Source organism: Lissotriton vulgaris, chromosome 4_1, assembly GCF_964263255.1.
Source record: "Lissotriton vulgaris chromosome 4_1, aLisVul1.2, whole genome shotgun sequence".
Lineage (NCBI taxonomy): Eukaryota > Metazoa > Chordata > Amphibia > Caudata > Salamandridae > Lissotriton > Lissotriton vulgaris.
Window position 1 is genome coordinate 1,245,528,261 of NC_141691.1, and position 20,122 is coordinate 1,245,548,382.

The window sequence follows — 20,122 nt, forward strand, 5'->3', positions numbered from 1 at the left end:
GGAGAGCCAATCAGCTTTCTGCGCGCAAAGTTCCGTTTCGCGAAAAGTAAGCGAACCGGAGCGCAGCCCGGAGCGCTGTTACAGATATATATCTTGTTTTGAACGTTAATTTCTCAAAAACTACTGGAGCACATATATTGAGACCTAGAAAAGGCACATCGGGCTTACAGTCCCTACAATTTTGCCAAGTTTCGTGCAAATCCATTCAGCCGTTCGAGCTAAAAGTGAGTCCAACCGCCCTATGGAAATTAACATGGGAAAAACGCGTTTTGGGACCCCCCTTTTTTCTCGGCCCCCCCTCGACAAACCCCCCCAAATTTTCAAGGGCTGCTCAGAAACAAAATGTGCCATTTTCCTGAAAATTTCAGCCGATTCCGTCCACAAACGCCAAAGTTATTAGACATAGAATTTTCAGAAATCCCATATGGAAAAAATCCTAACTATATATACCTACTGGCGACCGCCAGTAGGTAATATATATATATATATATATATATATATTACCTACTGGCGGTCGCCAGTAGGTATATATAGTTAGGATTTTTTCCATATGGGATTTCTGAAAATTCTATGCCTAATAACTTTTGCGTTTGTGGACGGAATTGGCTGAAATTTTCAGGAAAATGGCACATTTTGTTTCTGAGCAGCCCTTGAAAATTTGGGGGGGTTTTGTGGAGGGGGGGCCAAGAAAAAAGGGGGGTCCCAAAACGCCTTTTTCCCATGTTAATTTCCATAGGGCGGTTGGACTCACTTTTAGCCCGAACGGCTGAATGGATTTGCACGAAACTTGGCAAAATTGTAGGGACTGTTAGCCCGATGTGCCTTTGCTAGATCTCAATATATGTGCTTCAGTGGATTTTGAGAAATTAACGTTTAAATCAAGATATATATCTGTAACAGCGCTCCGGGCAGCGATCCGGTTCGCGAACTTTTCGCGTATCGGAACTTTGCGATGCGAAGCTGATTGGCCCTCTGGTGTCTGTCAACATTCTAAACAGTCCGGAGCGGCCGCCATCTTGTCTCTCGGTAGGATCGAGAGACAAGAGGAGGCCAAAACAAAGGGGGAAATTACCATAAGGGGGCATAGTAGATCCTCGTTGACCCCCTAGGTTTTATGTGGAGGTTTTAAAAGGGCCTAGGAGGGTCAAAAAAAAAAAAAAATTTTTTTTTGCGTGGTAAGCGCCAAGTTCGCGAACCGGAAAGCGTTCTGGGCAGCGAACTTTATGGATAAAAGAATGAAAGACTTTTCTAATACTGTATGTTAATTATTTGTTGGTTTTGTTGATTATTTTTTAATTTTTTTATTTTTTAAGCAATTATTTATTATTGTGATTGTGTTTCAAAATTTAATAACATTTCTAACATTTAACTAGTTTATGAATTACATATAAAAATGATTAAAGACTCAAAGAATTTTTTAATATTACATACAATTTTATTTTTCGGATTGTTTTTCAAAATTTAATACAACGTCTAGCATTTCACTGTCTGATATGTGTTCTTGTTCAGTGAACATAAGTTCCCACATTTGACCGTCGTCATAATGTAGTAAATGATCCACAGATTCTACACATTGAACTAATTCATGGTCCCGTGATTCATCCATGAAATCTGAGTCATCATTGTCCTCATTAACTTTTTCTGTGTTGTTCTCCAGAACAATTTCGAAGGAAACATTCTGCTCACCTTCCATTTTATTGCTGTAATTTGCATAAAAAATAAATATATCAGTAGAGATAGGGCACTGTTGGGTTTAAGTTCAGACAGGCACTTGTGAGTTTATAACAGAGAAGTAATCTATGGGCACTGTATGGTTTCAGGCGTGAAGTAGTACTATTAAAAAGTGCCTGTGAAGAAGCCTAAGTAAATTCATAATTATACCACGGAAACCTAAATCAGTCCATAATTATAATAAAGAAGCCTTTCTCAATGTCTAACTCTTACAGAGGGATAGTATATAACTATCTGAAAAAGTTTACCATATTTACTTATAGTGCACAATATACTTCAGTTTTAAAAATAACAACTTACCTTTAGAAACAAGTTGATGTTATTAGTGGTATTCTAAATGATATATACAACAACAAGTAGTAGTCAAAATGGCTGTGTTTCCTTCTCTTCCTTTATATATATTCAGGTATATAACCAATCAAATGTCAGGTAATAAAAGTAGAAAATGTAAGTAACATTTTCATTGGTTGTCAATTCCAACACTTCAGATGTGTTTTGTGAAGTAATTTACCTCATGGTACTTGGAGAGGTCTACAGGCTAAATGGCTAAATGAAATTTCAATGAAATTTGTGAGAATGGAAGGGATTGTTATGTAGTATGAGCTAATCTATATTTGGTGAGAGTGTCTCTAGTCGTTTTTCTGTAAATTACTTTCCCACCTTTTTTTTTGGACCGCTTTCCGGGAAGCGGCCCGGTTCGCGAACCTTAAGCGTCACGGGAGTCCACCATTTTGTGTTTCGGGCGCATTAAGATACAAGATGGAGGGCAAATAATGTTTAGAATGGGTAGAAGGGGTCATGGTAGACTTATCTTGACCCTCTAGGTTTTCTGAGGGTGGCCGAGGAGGCTTATATGTGCGGAAAAAAACATTTTTTTTTAAAATTCCGCGAGGTTAGCTTTCGGTTCGCGAACCGGGTAGCGCCCCGGGGAGCGAATTTTGTGGAAAAATAATGAAAAAAATTAGAAAAACATAATAATTGTGAGTGATCAGATGAAGGGTAGCTCTGAGAAGAGCTTTTGGGTTTATGGTACATTTAGGTACTTATAAGTAGGTACCAATGCACAGTCTTAAATTCAGAATGAAAATTCTGTTGCCCTCATCTGAGAAGTGAACTCCATCTCCTCTGTAGATATCTTGCATGTAGTAACGCAAGTTATTGTTGTACAGAGAGCCCATTCCATGGTCTCTCATGAAAGCTGAAACAGATTTGTTTACATGCTTCCTCGCTTTCTCAATTTGTGGACAAAATTGGTTGGACCACTTCCATTTCTGTCTTTGGCATATATTGGAGTATACCAAGGCAGTTTGAGGAAAAAGTGCCATTAATTGCTCAAAGGTGTCCTTTAAAAGCATTTCCAGACCTACCCCTGTCAAAGTGCCCAAATCATTACCTCCACAGTGCACAATTAACAGGTCAGGTTTTGGCAAATGCATAAAGGTTTTCACCAATGGTATCAATTGGTGACATTTTAATCCTCTTTGGCCCAACCACTTAATTTCCACATCTTGTAAATTGAGGTTAGGTAAATTTCTGTTCTCAGCATACCTTTGAGCCCAGTGGATGTAACTATGTCCAACAATCCAGACCTTAAACATGGTGGGAGAAGGTTGTTCTGCAGTCAGATGAAGTGTGGTAATGAAAGGGCAGTTGAAACAGTAGGAGTTTCTAAAGAAAAAAAAATGTGGATTTACAATGCTAATGAATCATTAGCAGTGATTGGTGCATTTCCATTTCTGAAAACAGAAAGTTAGGGTGCATGGATGTGTTCTTTGAAACATGTCATTTGAATGGTCAAGGAAGAAACATTTAATGAAAGATTGCACTGGATACGCAGGTGCACTGAGAGTTCAGAGTTCAATTGAAACATTGTTGTGTGAATTTGCAAACATGAGAGGTCTTCCAGGAGGTGGTTGCTATGGAAACAAGGCAGACAGGGCAGAGGGGGGAAGGGTTTTGATTTGAAAAAAGTGAGGGAAGAGGTATGATTGGCTAATATGAGAGATATGTGAAATGAATATCTGTATTTCTGTGCTTTCAATAGCTGCAGCCTTTGGAGTGCATCCTTTTTCTTCTGCTGAAGACAATTTGGTGTATTTCTGAGACTGTTTTCAAAACTCAAAAAATATTTGCTAAGGTGAGAAAAGATTTATTTAATTTAGATAGAGAATAGTATGATTTAAGGAGAAAATGATGAAGAAAGCTGTGTTTTTAAAATGTGGTTTTGTCTCTAGTGATATAGTAATAGAATTAGTTTCATAGAGAAATTGTAATTGCATATTTGGTGTAACATTCTGGCATGCAGTAACACAAGATATTGTGATATATGGAGCCCATTCCATGGTGTGTTATGTAAGCCGAAACAGATATGTTGCTTTTAAAAACGATTTAAGAAATCAATTACATTTCTGGATATGTACTGCTAGAGCTTCATAGGTTGTTTTGAGCCATATTTATAAGGTATTTGAGTGTCTAAGATGTTATGTTTTCCTTTTAAAATGTAAAGTGTTCCTCATGGGGCAAGTGTCTTGTAAATACGCTCCCACTTGTGCTTGGCAAATTCAGATTTTGATTATGGGAGTTACCTAGCCATGTTAATAGTGTCCCAAAAATAGTGCTAGGGAATTGCAGAAAACACTTTCATGTGTCTCAAGGACATTTTTAGTCATTTCTTCATGAATGCAGGTATACAATTGATTTATATGCTGTGTTTAAAAACGAATTTTGAAATGAATTAAATTTCAGGATATGTACTGTTAGAGCTTCATAGGTTGTTTGGGGTCATATTTAGAAGGCATTTTAGTGTCTTTGATGTTATTTTTCCCTTTTTAAATGGAAAGCGTTCCTCATGGGGCCCTGAGCAGTTCTTAGCCATGTTATTTAATAGGAAGTGGATAACATGGTTAAGAGCATTTGCTGGAAAATGCATGAATATCGCTGACTTTTCTGCGATGTTATGTTTACCTCTTAAAATGTAAAGTGTTCCTCATGGGGCAAGTGTCTTGTAAATACGCTCCCACTTGTGCTTGGCAAATTTAGATTTTGATTATGGGAGTTACCTAGCCATGTTAATAGTGTCCCAAAAATGGTGCTAGGGCATTCCAGAAAACACTTTTATGTGTCTCAAGGACATTTTTAGTCATTTCTTCATGAATGCAGGTATACAATTGATTTATATGTTGTGTTTAAAAACGAATTTTGAAATCAATTAAATTTCAGGATATGTACTGTTAGAGCTTCATAGGTTGTTTGGGGTCATATTTAGAAGGCATTTTAGTGTCTTTGATGTTATTTTTCCCTTTTTAAATGGAAAGCGTTCCTCATGGGGCCCTGAGCAGTTCTTAGCCATGTTATTTAATAGGAAGTGGATAACATGGCTAAGAGCATTTGCTGGAAAGTGCATGAATATCGCTGATTTTTCTGCTATATTCATGCATTGCGGCCGTTTTTTTTCACATTGCTTCATAGGTTGTTTGGGGTCATATTTAGAAGGAATTTTAGAGTCTTTGATGTTATTTTTCCCTTTTTAAATGGAAAGCGTTCCTCATGGGGCCCTGAGCAGTTCTTAGCCATGTTATTTAATAGGAAGTGGATAACATGGCTAACAGCATTTGCTGGAAAATGCATGAATATCGCTGATTTTTCTGCTATGTTCATGCATTGCGGCCGTTTTTTTTCACATTGCTTCATAGGTTGTTTGGGGTCATATTTAGAAGGCATTTTAGTGTCTTTGATGTTATTTTTCCCTTTTTAAATGGAAAGCGTTCCTCATGGGGCCCTGAGCAGTTCTTAGCCATGTTATTTAATAGGAAGTGGATAACATGGCTAAGAGCATTTGCTGGAAAATGCATGAATATCGCTGATTTTTCTGCTATATTCATGTATTGCGGCCGTTTTTTTTCACATTGCTTCATAGGTTGTTTGGGTTCATATTTAGAAGGCATTTTAGTGTCTTTGATGTTATTTTTCCCTTTTTAAATGGAAAGCGTTCCTCATGGGGCCCTGAGCAGTTCTTAGCCATGTTATTTAATAGGAAGTGGATAACATGGCTAAGAGCATTTGCTGGAAATTGCATGAATATCGCTGATTTTTCTGCGATATTCATGCATTGCGGCCGTTTTTTTTCACATTTGCAAGCACTTCTTAGCCATGTTATCCAATGGGAGGTGGATAACATGGCTAAGAGCATTTGCTTTAAAGGTTGTTTGGGGTTATACACCATTTTTGGGAAATTATTAACATGCCTATCTAACTCCCATAATCAAAATCTAAATTTGCCAACCGCAGGTGGGAGCGTATTTACAATAAATTTGCACCATGAAGAACGTAAAATAGCATACTAGATACTCAAATGCCTTATAAATATGACCCAAAACATCTTATGAAGCACTAGTAGTGCATATTTGCAGAAATGTATTGGTTTTCATTTAATGATTTACTTCATTGGTAGGGCTTCACATGTTTTTTTGCCTTGGTTTTTTTCAGTGAAAATCTTATCTGCAACCATGTGTTGGCCTCACCTCAAATAAACAAAACAGGTGATGGACTGAATGTGGATCAATGACACACATTTACCCCAGTCTAAAGATCAGGGCCTAAACAAATCTTTAGATAGGCTACATCTTATCGTCATCCTGAATTAATGATTTAAAATATTAGGGAGTGATTTATGAGTGTTGTATGCCTGTTTTGTACCATTGAGTGTCATTTTTGTGATGCAGTGCTGGTGGAAAATATTTGCTATGTTAAATAATTAGTACGGCATTAAGTTTTAGATGACTGTTATTTATTTACTGTTTGGTAATTGTGGTTAATAACATTTTATATTATATTTATCCACAGATTCAACTGCAGATTCTTTCATAGTTTGGAAAATGCCTTCCAAAAATAGAATACGAAAGGCTAGAAAACGTCAAAGACAGCAGGATGATGTTTTATTGCAGCAGTCCTCTTCCCCAAATACTTGTCAAAACACCAAGAAAGGTCCGGGTAAGAGCACGAAATCATTCTTAAGAAATATTTGTAGTAAAAAAAGTTTTGCTCAAAAAAATGTTTCAGTTCACAAAAAGAAAAGTAATTTAAATGGAAAGGAGAGACCCATCACAAATGTTACTGGTAGAGGAAGAGATAACTCTGTGCATGATAGTAGAAGGAAACAACAGTTTAGGGACATTCGAAATCGAATGTTCCGTAATAGGATATTAGTTAATTTATTGAAAAATATTAAAAAGAAAGGCCAACAGAAAGCGGCATTTTATAAGAAGAAGAAAAATGTAGAGAAAATTATTGATCATGCTTTTGAAATTAAGCGAAAGTTGTTTATTTTGGTAATCAATAGAATTAGGAAACTAAGCAAGGTAATTTCTGATTTCAAAACAAAAAGTAGATGGAAGAGAGTAGTAAATCGTACTAACTTTTGTGAAGTTTTTTCCGGAGAATGGATGCATAGTTCAAGTTCTGAGGCATTTTTTAATGAGGAGACTTATTTTCAGGATAATGATTTGGTGCATGCAGTTGACATCAGTGGTCGAGCTTATGAAGTGAAGGATGGTTGTCCAGTTGAAAAAGAACAACTTGTGACAACAGAGACAGAAGAGGCGCTAAGTGATGAGGTTTTAGGAAGACGTCCTAAGGGTCCTGTGTACATTTGGAAGTGTAGTTCTATTTGCAGTGTGCGACAGGTTTCCATCAATTTGCTTTGTGATTTTATACGGACATTTAATAAGAAAAGTTTGAAGCAGAAAATGAAGTTGTTGCAAGATTTAGATCCTTGCAGAGTGAGACAAATGACAGGTTTGCGTGGTCATTCACTGGCTTGTCTTTCCAGGAGAGTATGCCAGAGTGTTTTTCATCATTTCAGGATGCTAGCAGTGCATCATAATAAAGTGAGAAAATTAGTGAGAATGTTGTATTATGCTAAGAGTCCAGCAATTATGCTTAAACAATTATGTGCTGCTCTTTTGCATGGTTCTGAAATAGATGTGAAGAATATTTGTGAAGAAATTGAGTTTTGTTACTTTGGTAGTAAAGATGAGAATGTTCAAATTGACCCTGAAGTAGAGGGTAATGTGGAAGATAATGTACAGGTTTCCAGTACAGATAATTTTCAGAAGGAAATTGCCACGTTTCAGATGAAATCAAGTGAGAGGCCTAATTTCACTTGTGTATGTTGTCGACGCACTTATTATAAGAATCAGACTAAGGTAGTGGATTTATATGCAAAAAGTGAAAGGGAAAATAATAGTGAATGGAAGGATTTTGCCACATACTTGATGGTAGAAAATTATTTTGATTTGGGATCGGATCAACGTGTGTGTACTTATTGTTGTAATAAATTAAACCAAAACCAGATGCCTGCTAGGGCAGTTCATAATAATCTGGAATTGGTTGAGATTCCTTCTGAATTGAAGGATTTAAATACTTATGAATCTATTTTGATTCAAAGTATCCATCCCTTTCAGGCTATTGTAAGAATGGAGCCAAAGACAGGGAAGTTGCCTCCAGCAGATTTACAGAGAGGATTAAAGGGAAGAGTTGTTTATTTGCCTCTAGATTTCAAGAAAAACATTAACACAATTGGAATAGAAAAAGTGGAAGAGGAACCTCTCGTTATCTTGGTTAATGGTGTTCCGACAAAGAATAAGAAAATATGGCAAGATTTAGTGGATGTTAGGAAAGTCAAAAAGGCAACAGTGTATTTGAAGAAAAATAATAAGTACTATAAGAATGTATATGTTCCAGAAGAGGAAGTAAGTGATGAAGAGGATAGCGATTTGTGTGCTGGCCAAATTGAGAAAGTAGAGGCCTCTAAAAGTGAAGAAATATATGAACATTATAGTGTTCATCCTTTGCATTCCAAGGAAGTCATGGGGAATGCTATTGAGTTGTTTCAAATGAAACAAGCCAAAGGGAGTCCCATTAGTGTTTGGGAGGAAAGTTTGGAAGCTCGGTGTTTCCCACAGCTATTTCCCACAGGTCAAGGAGGAAGATATGATGAGCGACCTCATCAAATTCCTGCGTCTGAATACCGGACTTTACGATTGTATGCAGAAGATCCTAGGTTTCGGCAATGCATTCCCTATTTGTTTCATCTCCTGTTTGAAAGCGATCTGTCTGGACTGTCATATGCAGTGAACCACATCTTAAAAAGTGGTATACAGATGCGAAACATCTCGGCAAGTGACTTTATGCATAAAGTCAATGTCCAAGACAGTATTTTGGATTCTCACTTAATTAATCTCATGGCGTGTCAGCGTGGTACTAATGAGTACTGGTACCGTCGTCATGGTGATTTAAAATGTATGCTGAGGAACTTAGGAACTCCAACATGGTTCCTCACTCTGAGCTGTGCCGAGTATGGCTGGGAAGACTTACTTGAATTTCTACGAGAGGCAAATGGGAATATTGAAAACATTGAATTCAAGACACCTGGAGAACTGTGTTCTTTGGATCCAGTGAATGTATGCAGGTACTTCAATCATAGATTTGAAGCTATGATGTCTTTCATCACAAATAAAAAGAATCCACCTCTTGGAGAGGTGTTGGATTTCTTCTGGAGAAAGGAGTACCAAGCAAGAGGTGCCCCTCATATACATATGTTGCTGTGGATCAAGGATGCACCTAAATTTGGAACAGATCCGGATGACTTAGTGATGAATTTCATCGAACAGTATTCTACGTGTGCTGTTCCAAACGCAACGGAGAAGAAAAGTCTAAGAGAACAAGTTCTACGTTTCCAAAGCCATCGTTGTGGAAAGTACTGTCGTCGTAAATTCAGAAACAAGGACAAGTTCTACACCAAATGTCGTTTCAACTTTCCACGACCGGTGATTTCTAAAGGAAGAGTGAACAGTTTGATGTCTTCGCTGCGACATAATGTGACGAGGAAATCACCCAAGAATACATACAATTTGAAAAGGAATGAAGAGTCCAAGTACATCAATGACTACAACCCAGTGATTTTGTCCATGTGGAATGCCAACATGGATATACAGTTTGTGGCTGACAACTGTATGGCTGTGGCTCGGTATGTGACATCTTACATCACCAAAAAAGAAAAGACCGAACTGAAGGATATGTGGGAGGACATTTCCCATGAAAAGAGCCTCAGCAAGAAGTTGTACAGTTTCAGTCTGAAGATGTTGTCGCATCGAGAAATCGGAGCTTACGAATGTTCTGATCGATTGTCTTCAGCAAGTCTCTATGCCAAATCCAGGAGTCTCGTTTGGGCGAGTCTTGGTCTTGCTGCAACGCGAAATCGAGTTCTAAAACCTGTCCGGGAAATTGAGTATTTGGCAGAAAAGGAACCAAACAGTACCGACATTTTGAAGACCAACATGTTGGATACATATTATCCAAATCGAAGCAGTCACCTTGAGAATGTTTGTCTATATGAGGTTCTCCAAAATTATATATTCAAGAGGAACATCAAAGAAGATATTGAGAAAGGAGTGTATGCTGTAATTGGAAGTGAGGGATGCCTGGTGAAGCAAAGAAAATGCCAATTAGTAAACCATCGAAAATTGAGTGGCGAATCTCCAGAAAAAAAGGAGTTTTTCTATTTAGCACTTTTGCAACTTTTCAAGCCTTGGCGTGCAGAAGAGGAACTGCTTGGAGATTTCCTCTGTTACGAAGACTCTTTCAATGCAGCCAAGGAGTCCATAGAATGTCCTGCTTTTTCTAAATATCAAGAAATGCTAACTTTGGAAATTGAGCAGGAAGCAACGATTGCAGCCGAGATTGCCAGAGACAGTTCTCAGGACAGTCAGAGTTCTGTTTCATTGAGTCAAGATCCACTTGGAGGACCTATTATCGAAAATGAAGCTGCCACTGCTATGAATGAAGTAGAAAGAGCCATGGCACATGCTCAGGAGGATTCAGTTAACTTAGAAGACTTGGAAAAACAACTCAACGTTGAGCAGAGGAAAATATATGATGAAGTTACCAAGGAAATTGAGCACGGATTAAGTCATGAGAAGAACGAGTGCTCATGTACATCGTTGAAGCCTGTCCGACTGTACGTGAGTGGAGAAGCAGGAACTGGAAAAAGTTTCCTCATTAAAGCAATCTCTTGTTATTTGCAGGAAAGGACTGAGTCATCGCTGTCTTGTGTTGTCACCGCTCCTACTGGACTGGCAGCACATAACATTAAAGGTATTACTTTGCATCGTCTACTGATGCTGCCGGTGGAGCATGACAACAAATTACAATACAACAAGTTATCTGGGGATGCTTGCTGTGAAGTTTCAAGAGTCTTGAGGAAAATGAAACTACTTATCATTGATGAAGTAAGCATGGTTTCCAATGTCATGCTTGCCTTTGTGCATTTGAGAATGCAAGAAGTACTTAAAACTGAATATGATGTGTTATTTGGTGGCAAACACATCATTGTTTTCGGAGATCTTCTGCAGCTGACACCAGTAAAAGGTCAACCTGTGTTCAAAATACTCACGCATGAAGATACCAGGAAGTGCCTAGGGAGCATTGGCAACGTCAATATATGGTTAAACTTCAATTATGCAGAACTGCATCAAAATATGCGTCAGGCAAAGGATGAAGATTACAAGAATATTCTACAAGATATTAGAATTGGAAAAGTGACCGAGCATGGGAAAGAAGCTTTAATTGCACGATTACTGTCAAATTTATATCCCAAACAAGAGATTGTGCCTGAGAATATTTTTCAGAAAATTACTGAGAAGAAATCCGGGATATGTCTCATGCCAACTCTTGCAGAATGTGCCATCTTCAACAACAAAATGTTGAATTTAGAAAAGCAAGAGATTGTGAAACTTGAAGCTATCGACAAATTAGAGCATATGGGATCAACAATTATTTTGTCAGACAATTTGAAATCAAAATTGGATTCATTAGAGAAGACTATATCTAAGACTGCGGGTTTTGAAAAGACTTTGAATGTGTGTTTAAATTGCCGAATCATTTTGAGAAGGAATTTACATGTAGAAAGAGGTCTGGTAAATGGATCAATGGGTAATGTTGTTGATTTTGAGAAATACAAAAATAGAGATGGAATAGAATTTTTAAGAATTAAATTTGATGGCATTGAGGAAGTACAGCAAATTGGTCGTTGTTCTGCTAGGTTTTTGCTTGTTAAAGACTTATATGTTCGCCGTAAACAGTTTCCTGTTTGCTTGGCATATGCGGTGACAATCCATAAATCGCAAGGTTTAAGTGTAGACTGTGCATTGGTGAATATTGGCAGTTCTGTGTTCAAGGAGGGTATGGCATATGTGGCATTGTCACGAGTTAGAACTTTATCGGGATTGTATTTGATTGACTGTGATGTCACAAACATTTGTGCGGATCTAGATTGTGTTAAGGAATACAATAGGTTAAGAAGAGAGTATGCGCCACATTTGCCTCAATATCCTTTGTTTGAGAAACGTGTGGTAGGCCAGAAACGTAGAAATATCAGTAATAGTAGGGAGGTTGTTGCAAAAAGACTAAAAGACAATGAACCGAAAGTTGTTAGCAGAAAGAAAGTGGATTCTGTTGAAGATGTTGTTGGTTTTCAATTTGAAAACAGTTCTGGTGTCAACTGCTATGCAAATGTAGTTGTTAATGTTCTCTTTTCACTAGAGAGTTTAAAAGAGCAGATTGTGTTCAATTCAGAACAAAGTTTATGCTGCTTGTTGAATTCTGTGTTAGAGAAATGTAGCACTGATCGAACAAAAGTAGAAAGTGTGTCTGAAGTTCGTTATCTGTTAGATGAATGTTCAGGTCAAACAGACTTCTCTGAAAATAATCAGCAAGATTGTCAGGAGTTTTTAATGTATATGCTTGATGTATTGCAAGATGAGGGTGTAGATGTAGATCACCTGTTTGGGCTTTCTTATCAATGGCAGCATGACTGCGAGAACTGTATGGTATCAAGTACTACTAGTGTAGACTCAGAAAGATTTATATATTTAACTTTGCCAGACAGTAAATCAGTGTCCTTTAATAAGCTAGTAAATGCAGCGGATCACAACATGGAGTGTAGCCAATGTAAATGTGATATGATGTCAACATTATTTATACGTAGATATAGCCAGTATGTCATTTTAATGATCCAACGTTGTAGGCCTGATGGATCAAAATTGTCAACTTTAATAAAAAAATTTGTGGCTTCACAGCTGTCAATATCAGGGAGGACTTTTGTTACTGTAGCAATTATCTATCATGATGGTCCATCAACAACATCAGGACATTATACAGCTTACTTAAAGTCTGGAAACGGCTGGTCATTCTGCAATGATTCCGTTGTAACTTTCAAAAAAAAATTGCCGTTTGACCTTAAAAATTCTTACCTGGTGTTTTTAAAACCAAAATTTTAAGTAGAGGGAATGTAAGTCTGCAATGCTGTCTAGATTAAAAATCCAACTATATAAACCTGATGCAAGTAAGTCTGCTTCATAGTAAGCAGTATCAGTGTCATAGGAAAAGGAGAACATGAGTGACAAAGAAGAGTAAGATATTAGTAGTCCAGGATTGTGAAAATAATCTCAAATATTTTATTTTTGAAAGTTGCGAAAATAGAAAATGTCGGGATTTGATTGGAAGAATTACAAGACTTGCGAATCGCGGCAACATGATTTGGCCTAGTGGAAACATGTGATATAATGAGAGAAGTTTTTTTTCTATGTAACATATTTTACGTATCGATGGAGGTTTTCTTTCAGAAAGTGGCGGGCTGAAAATATTTATAGCAGAACAGAGTGGATGCTGTTTATAGGAGATCGTTCGACGTCATTGAAAGTAAGTTAATTTTAAGGAGTTTTGAAATCAGATTTCTTAGGTTGTATGGGTTTTTTAAACACAGTCATTTTGATTGTGTTTTTTTTTCCCCGCTGTTACATGATGAATACCTTCAAGTCACTGATTTAAGTGAAATTTGATACATTCTGAGAACAGCAAAAATAAACCATTTAACATGTATAATTAATGTTATGCTTTTTGTCCTTATGATATACATTTAGAAATGTGAGGTACATATGGGTAAGCTGAGTTCTGTAAATATCAATTTTAATGCTTACAGTGCTGTACTTCTGGGTAGTGTTTTTTTTAAAAAAAGAAAAGAGGCCTCACCTCAAAGAAAGCTCTTGAAAGCACACATCTTATTTGCATCCTAAAACAATCATTTAAAATGTTAGACACAATTTTATGATGGCTTTACATCTTTTTTGCGCTGCTATTGCATCACTATTGTGAGACATTAGCAGTGCAAGAAAAACACCATGTTCCAAAATAGGCCTCAGTTCATCAACATCAAGATACAGTTTCTTTAAAATATATATCTTTAGGATTGTGTAGGGGACGTAGAAAAGCAGAGACTTCTGTAAATGTCAAAGTTGTAGAAAAACTGTTTGTTTTTGAACCTTTTCCCTTGTCTTTTCTAATTTTTAAATACATGTTTTAATATTTTTGGAAATGTTTGTTCTTTGTTTTACAGATTGAAAGTATGAAAAAATATTTTAAAAAGGTAACAAGAATTATAAGGTAAATATTTTCTACTCTTTTTACCCGCAATGCACTGCTGATGATGTCACTGACACTATCTCTCATTTACTCTCTATAGCTGTCTTTCTTTTTACATTATTCTCTGTTTACTTCCCTTATACTAACTCTTTTTTTTTTTTTTTAAATATTTTTTTTGGTTCGCTTCCAGTTCGCGAACCGGTCAGCGAACTTGAAGCGAACCAAAGAAATAGAGCTTGCCAGAGTGATAAACATTCTAGCAATTTTGTTTGAAAGGGGAGGTAGTTCTGAAAAGAACTGTTTTTTTTTGTTTTTTTTGTTTTATTTATTTATTTATTTTTTCTGAACATTTTTTGATTTTTTTGTATTTTTAGAACTGTTTTATGTTTTTTTTGTGTTTTTTATGGAGGGGAAACAACAAAAAACAGGCATTGAAAACGGCTCAACAGGAGCAAAAAAAAAATTACTTCTTGGGTGCATTAGGGCATTTATGATTTTCGAACGCCAGATTAATCAGGTTGACGCTCATGTTGCCATACGATAGCATAGCACCACGGTAGATACTAGTCAACCTCATATGCTGGAAATTGGGTTGAATGTTTGGCACAGTTTCTTGTGCCTCTCTTCCCGACAAAGACATTGTGGAGGTAGATCTGGCCACAGGAGTTGTCGGGGGATTGTCTTCTAGATCCCTTAACTCAGCCCGGCTGTAGTTTAAGGGATGCCACCTGCTCATGTGTCGATGCATCGTATAGTTCCCCATACTGTATTTCTTCTCAGTGCCTCTCGACAATCTGTCATCACAGATGAGGCAGGTGGCATATTTAGCATTCACCTTCTTTGATCCAGGAGGGATGGAGAAAAACTGCCAGATGAAACTTGTTTTTCTCTTTGAAACCCTGGGCAACTCTTGGATAAATTGTGGTTGCTCTCTGTCCTCTTCTTCTTCTTCCTCCTCTTCCTCCTCTCTGTTAGAGATAAATTGACTAGGTGGTCCTCTCTTCTTATGAGGAGGTTGAGGTGGTGGTGGGGGTCCACCAGCTGCAGCAAGAACAGAAGCCATTGTTCAATTCTATGTAAATGGTCTTTCTCTCACCAAGATGAAAGTCAGAGTGAGGAAATAAGGAGGGGTTTACATGATTTGGGGAAAGCAAAAGTTCTGAACCAATGAAAAGTGTTATTTTTAGGTCACATGACCTAGTCATACATCATTTGGAAACCAAAAGTGAAATGAACCAATGAAAAGTTTGATAAACAAGTCACATGACCTGTTCCGCTTACGTTACGCGGCGCGCGCCGCGTCCCGGATCGCTTCCGGTTCGCGGTCCGGAGCACTTCCGGGAGCGCTAACGCAGCGCGTCATTAGACGCATTACGCGATAACGTGATACGTCGCGCTTCCGCGACGCGTCACAGTTCCGCTAACGTAACGTTGACCGGTTCGCGGACTAGATCGCGGCATCAAGATGAGCTAACGGAAAGCTTCCCGGTTCGCGAACCGAAAGCGAAGAAAAAAAATATTTTTAAAAAAATTATCAATAAACATCTAAATATATTTTGGGATTTAAAGAAGAAAACATTTTACAGCTACAGATGTTAGCTTTTAAAAAACCAATGAAATTCACAGAAAAAACCATAGGTTATAGACCATATATAGTTAGGAATTTGCATTTAAAAAACCATTGAAATTCAATGAAAAAACCATAGGTTATACACCATATATAGTTAGGGATTTGCATTTACAAAACCTTATTTTACTCGCATAAAACCATTGAAATTCCATATATAGTTAGTTGTGCTAACTATATATCGCGCACCCGCAATCCACTGCTGATGATGTCACATATTACATCATTCATGACATGGTCAGTGACATCACTGATGACATCACTGATGACAACATCCAGTGACTGTATGTTTCTGTAAAGTGTAAATATGTCTTACATATTGAAGAATGAGTGGATGTATAAGTGTCTGGATGAAGGATTTAGTAGGTGCATGACTGACTGTATGAGTGAGTGATTAAATATGTCTCACTGAGTGCATGGGTTAGTGACTAAACTGTCTTAATTTGTGCATTATTATGTCTGTTGTTCTGTAAACTGCTGCATGTGTTGATAAGTAGCTATATGAGTAATATTATGGGTTATTGATTGGTAGCCCAGGTATTTGTATGGGAGACTGAGTGTGTGTGTGGGTGGCTGGGAGGTGTATGACTCTGTGCATAGATGTGTGAGCAGTTGATTCACTAGATGTATGGTTTCAAAAGTGCATGTGGAAACAGCTGTATGGGCGGTTCACTGTGTGCATGAGTGTATTGGTGAGTGAATGGATATCTCAGTGCTACATGTCAAAGTAAGTACATATGTAAAACACAGTACAAGTGAGAGTTGACATATATAAATAACTGTGCATAAGAGCCAGTGAATGTGTGAGTGGCTGTATGGTTCTTTGTGAACTTGTATCAGGGATTGTATAAGAGAGTAAATATGTGTTAGTATATGTTTGAATAAGTAAAGTTTGTATAACTGTATAGTTGAGGAAATGGAGGTGTGATTGATTCTTTGCATGACTGACTGGGTGTGTGAGTAACTCCATGGATGAGTGACAGTCTGTGAGTGTCTGTTTACACTGATTGTATCTAAGGTTATATTAGAGTCTGAAGAGGTTCATCGTATTATCACATGAATGATATCATCAGTGATGTGATCAGTAATGTCAAATGAGATGTCATCAGTGATGTCATCAGTGATGTCATTTGAGATGTCATCAGTGATGTCATCAGTGATGTCATTTGAGATGTCATCAGTAATGTCATTTGAGATGTCATCAGTGATGTCATCAGTGATGTCACTGACCATGTCATGAATGATGTAATATGTGACATCATCAGCAGTGGATTGCGGGTGCGCGATATATAGTTAGCGCAACTAACTATATATGGAATTTCAATGGTTTTATGCGAGTAAAATAAGGTTTTGTAAATGCAAATCCCTAACTATATATGGTGTATAACCTATGGTTTTTTCATTGAATATATATATATATATATATATATATATATATATATATATATATATATATATATATATATATATATATATATATATATATATATATATTGGAAACCCAAAAAGTGCTCAGAAGTAAAGCCGCACTCCGCTGTCAGGTAGATGTACAACACCTTTATTTTCAAAGACATGCAGCTTTCCATCTCGTAAAGAATTCTCTCGGCCTTACGCGTTTCAAAGCCTTCTTGCTTTTCATCAGAGGCCAGCATTCAGAAAGGGTTTCTTTCCACCACAACACTCTCAGCATGACTTTAATTACTTAAATAGGCCTCCGGTGTGCCCCTGTGTTTCAAGTTCGTTTGTCCCAATGCATGCTGGGGTATGTAGTTAATTTAGGAAAAAGTTTTACCCTCCAGTGGGTTTCTTTCTTCTATGCTCAATTCGAGATAAGTTTAACAGCCCTCCAGTGGGCCCCAGATGAAACTTTGCATGTCTTCTTAATTTTAATACCTGCTGCGCCGATACCGAGGGGATGTCGCCTCTCTGCCAGACCTTCACTTGTTTTACAGGCGGTGCGTTGCTTCCACAGCCGGAGCCGCCGTGATAGTATTGGAAACCCAAAAAGTGCTCAGAAGTAAAGCCGCACTCCGCTGTCAGGTAGATGTACAACACCTTTATTTTCAAAGACATGCAGCTTTCCATCTCGTAAAGAATTCTCTCGGCCTTACGCGTTTTAAAGCCTTTTTGCTTTTCATCAGAGGCCAGCATTCAGAAAGGGTTTCTTTCCACCACAACACTCTCAGCATGACTTTAATTACTTAAATAGGCCTCCGGTGTGCCCCTGTGTTTCAAGTTCGTTCGTCCCAATGCATGCTGGGGTATGTAGTTAATTTAGGAAAAAGTTTTACCCTCCAGTGGGTTTCTTTCTTCTATGCTCAATTCGAGATAAGTTTAACAGCCCTCCAGTGGGCCCCAGATGAAACTTTGCATGTCTTATTAATTTTAATACCTGCTGAGCCGATACCGAGGGGATGTCGCCTCTCTGCCAGACCTTCACTTGTTTTACAGGCGGTGCGTTGCTTCCACGGCCGGAGCCGCCGTGATAGTATTGGAAACCCAAAAAGTGCTCAGAAGTAAAGCCGCACTCCGCTGTCAGGTAGATGTACAACACCTTTATTTTCAAAGACATGCATGTTTCCATCTCGTAAAGAATTCTCTCGGCCTTACGCGTTTCAAAGCCTTCTTGCTTTTCATCAGAGGCCAGCATTCAGAAAGGGTTTCTTTCCACCACAACACTCTCAGCATGACTTTAATTACTTAAATAGGCCTCCGGTGTGCCCCTGTGTTTCAAGTTCGTTTGTCCCAATGCATGCTGGGGTATGTAGTTAATTTAGGAAAAAGTTTTACCCTCCAGTGGGGTTCTTTCTTCTATGCTCAATTTGAGATAAGTTTAACAGCCCTCCAGTGGGCCCCAGATGAAACTTTGCATGTCTTCTTAATTTTAATACCTGCTGAGCCGATACCGAGGGGATGTCGCCTCTCTGCCAGACCTTCACTTGTTTTACAGGCGGTGCGTTGCTTCCACGGCCGGAGCCGCCGTGATAGTATTGGAAACCCAAAAAGTGCTCAGAAGTAAAGCCGCACTCCACTGTCAGGTAGATGTACAACACCTTTATTTTCAAAGACATGCAGCTTTCCATCTCGTAAAGAATTCTCTCGGCCTTACGTGTTTCAAAGCCTTCTTGCTTTTCATCAGAGGCCAGCATTCAGAAAGGGTTTCTTTCCACCACAACACTCTCAGCATGACTTTAATTACTTAAAAAGGCCTCCGGTGTGCCCCTGTGTTTCAAGTTCGTTTGTCCCAATGCATGCTGGGGTATGTAGTTAATTTAGGAAAAAGTTTTACCCTCCAGTGGGTTTCTTTCTTCTATGCTCAATTCGAGATAAGTTTAACAGCCCTCCAGTGGGCCCCAGATGAAACTTTGCATGTCTTCTTAATTTTAATACCTGCTGCGCCGATACCGAGGGGATGTCGCCTCTCTGCCAGACCTTCACTTGTTTTACAGGCGGTGCATTGCTTCCACGGCCGGAGCCGCCGTGATAGTATTGGAAACCCAAAAAGTGCTCAGAAGTAAAGCCGCACTCCGCTGTCAGGTAGATGTACAACACCTTTATTTTCAAAGACATGCAGCTTTGAGTTGTCATCAGTGATGTCATCAGTGATGTCACTGACCATGTCATGAATGATGTAATATGTGACATCATCAGCAGTGGAATGCGAGTGCGCGATATATAGTTAGTGCAACTAACTATATATGCGAATTTCAATGGTTTTGTGTGAGTAAAATAAGGTTTTGTAAATGCTAATTACTGACTATATATGGTCTATAACCTATGGTTTTTTCAGTGAATTTTCAAGGTTTTGTAAATGCTAATTCCTAACTATATATGGTCTATAACCTTTGGTTTTTCAGTGAATTTCAATGTTTTTTTAATAGCAAATATCAAAAGCTGTAAAATGTATTCTTCTTTTAAAGGAAAAATATATTTTATATGTATTTATTTAAAAAAATGTATGCATCTGCCAAACCCTGACCTCTTAATAGTGCACTGTGGTGGAAATGATTTGGGCACTATGACTGGGGTTGGTCTGGAAATGCTTTTAAAGGACACTTTCATCCATTGATGACACTTTTTCCCCAAACTGCCTTGGTATATTCCAATAAATGCCAAAGACAGAAATGGAACTGGTCCAACCAATTTTGTCCACAATTTGAGAAAGCACGGAAACATGTGAATAAATCTGTTTCTGCTTACATGAGAGACTTTAGAATGGGTTCAATATACAACAACAACTTGCGTTACAACATACAAGACATCTACAAAGGAGATGGTGTGCACTTC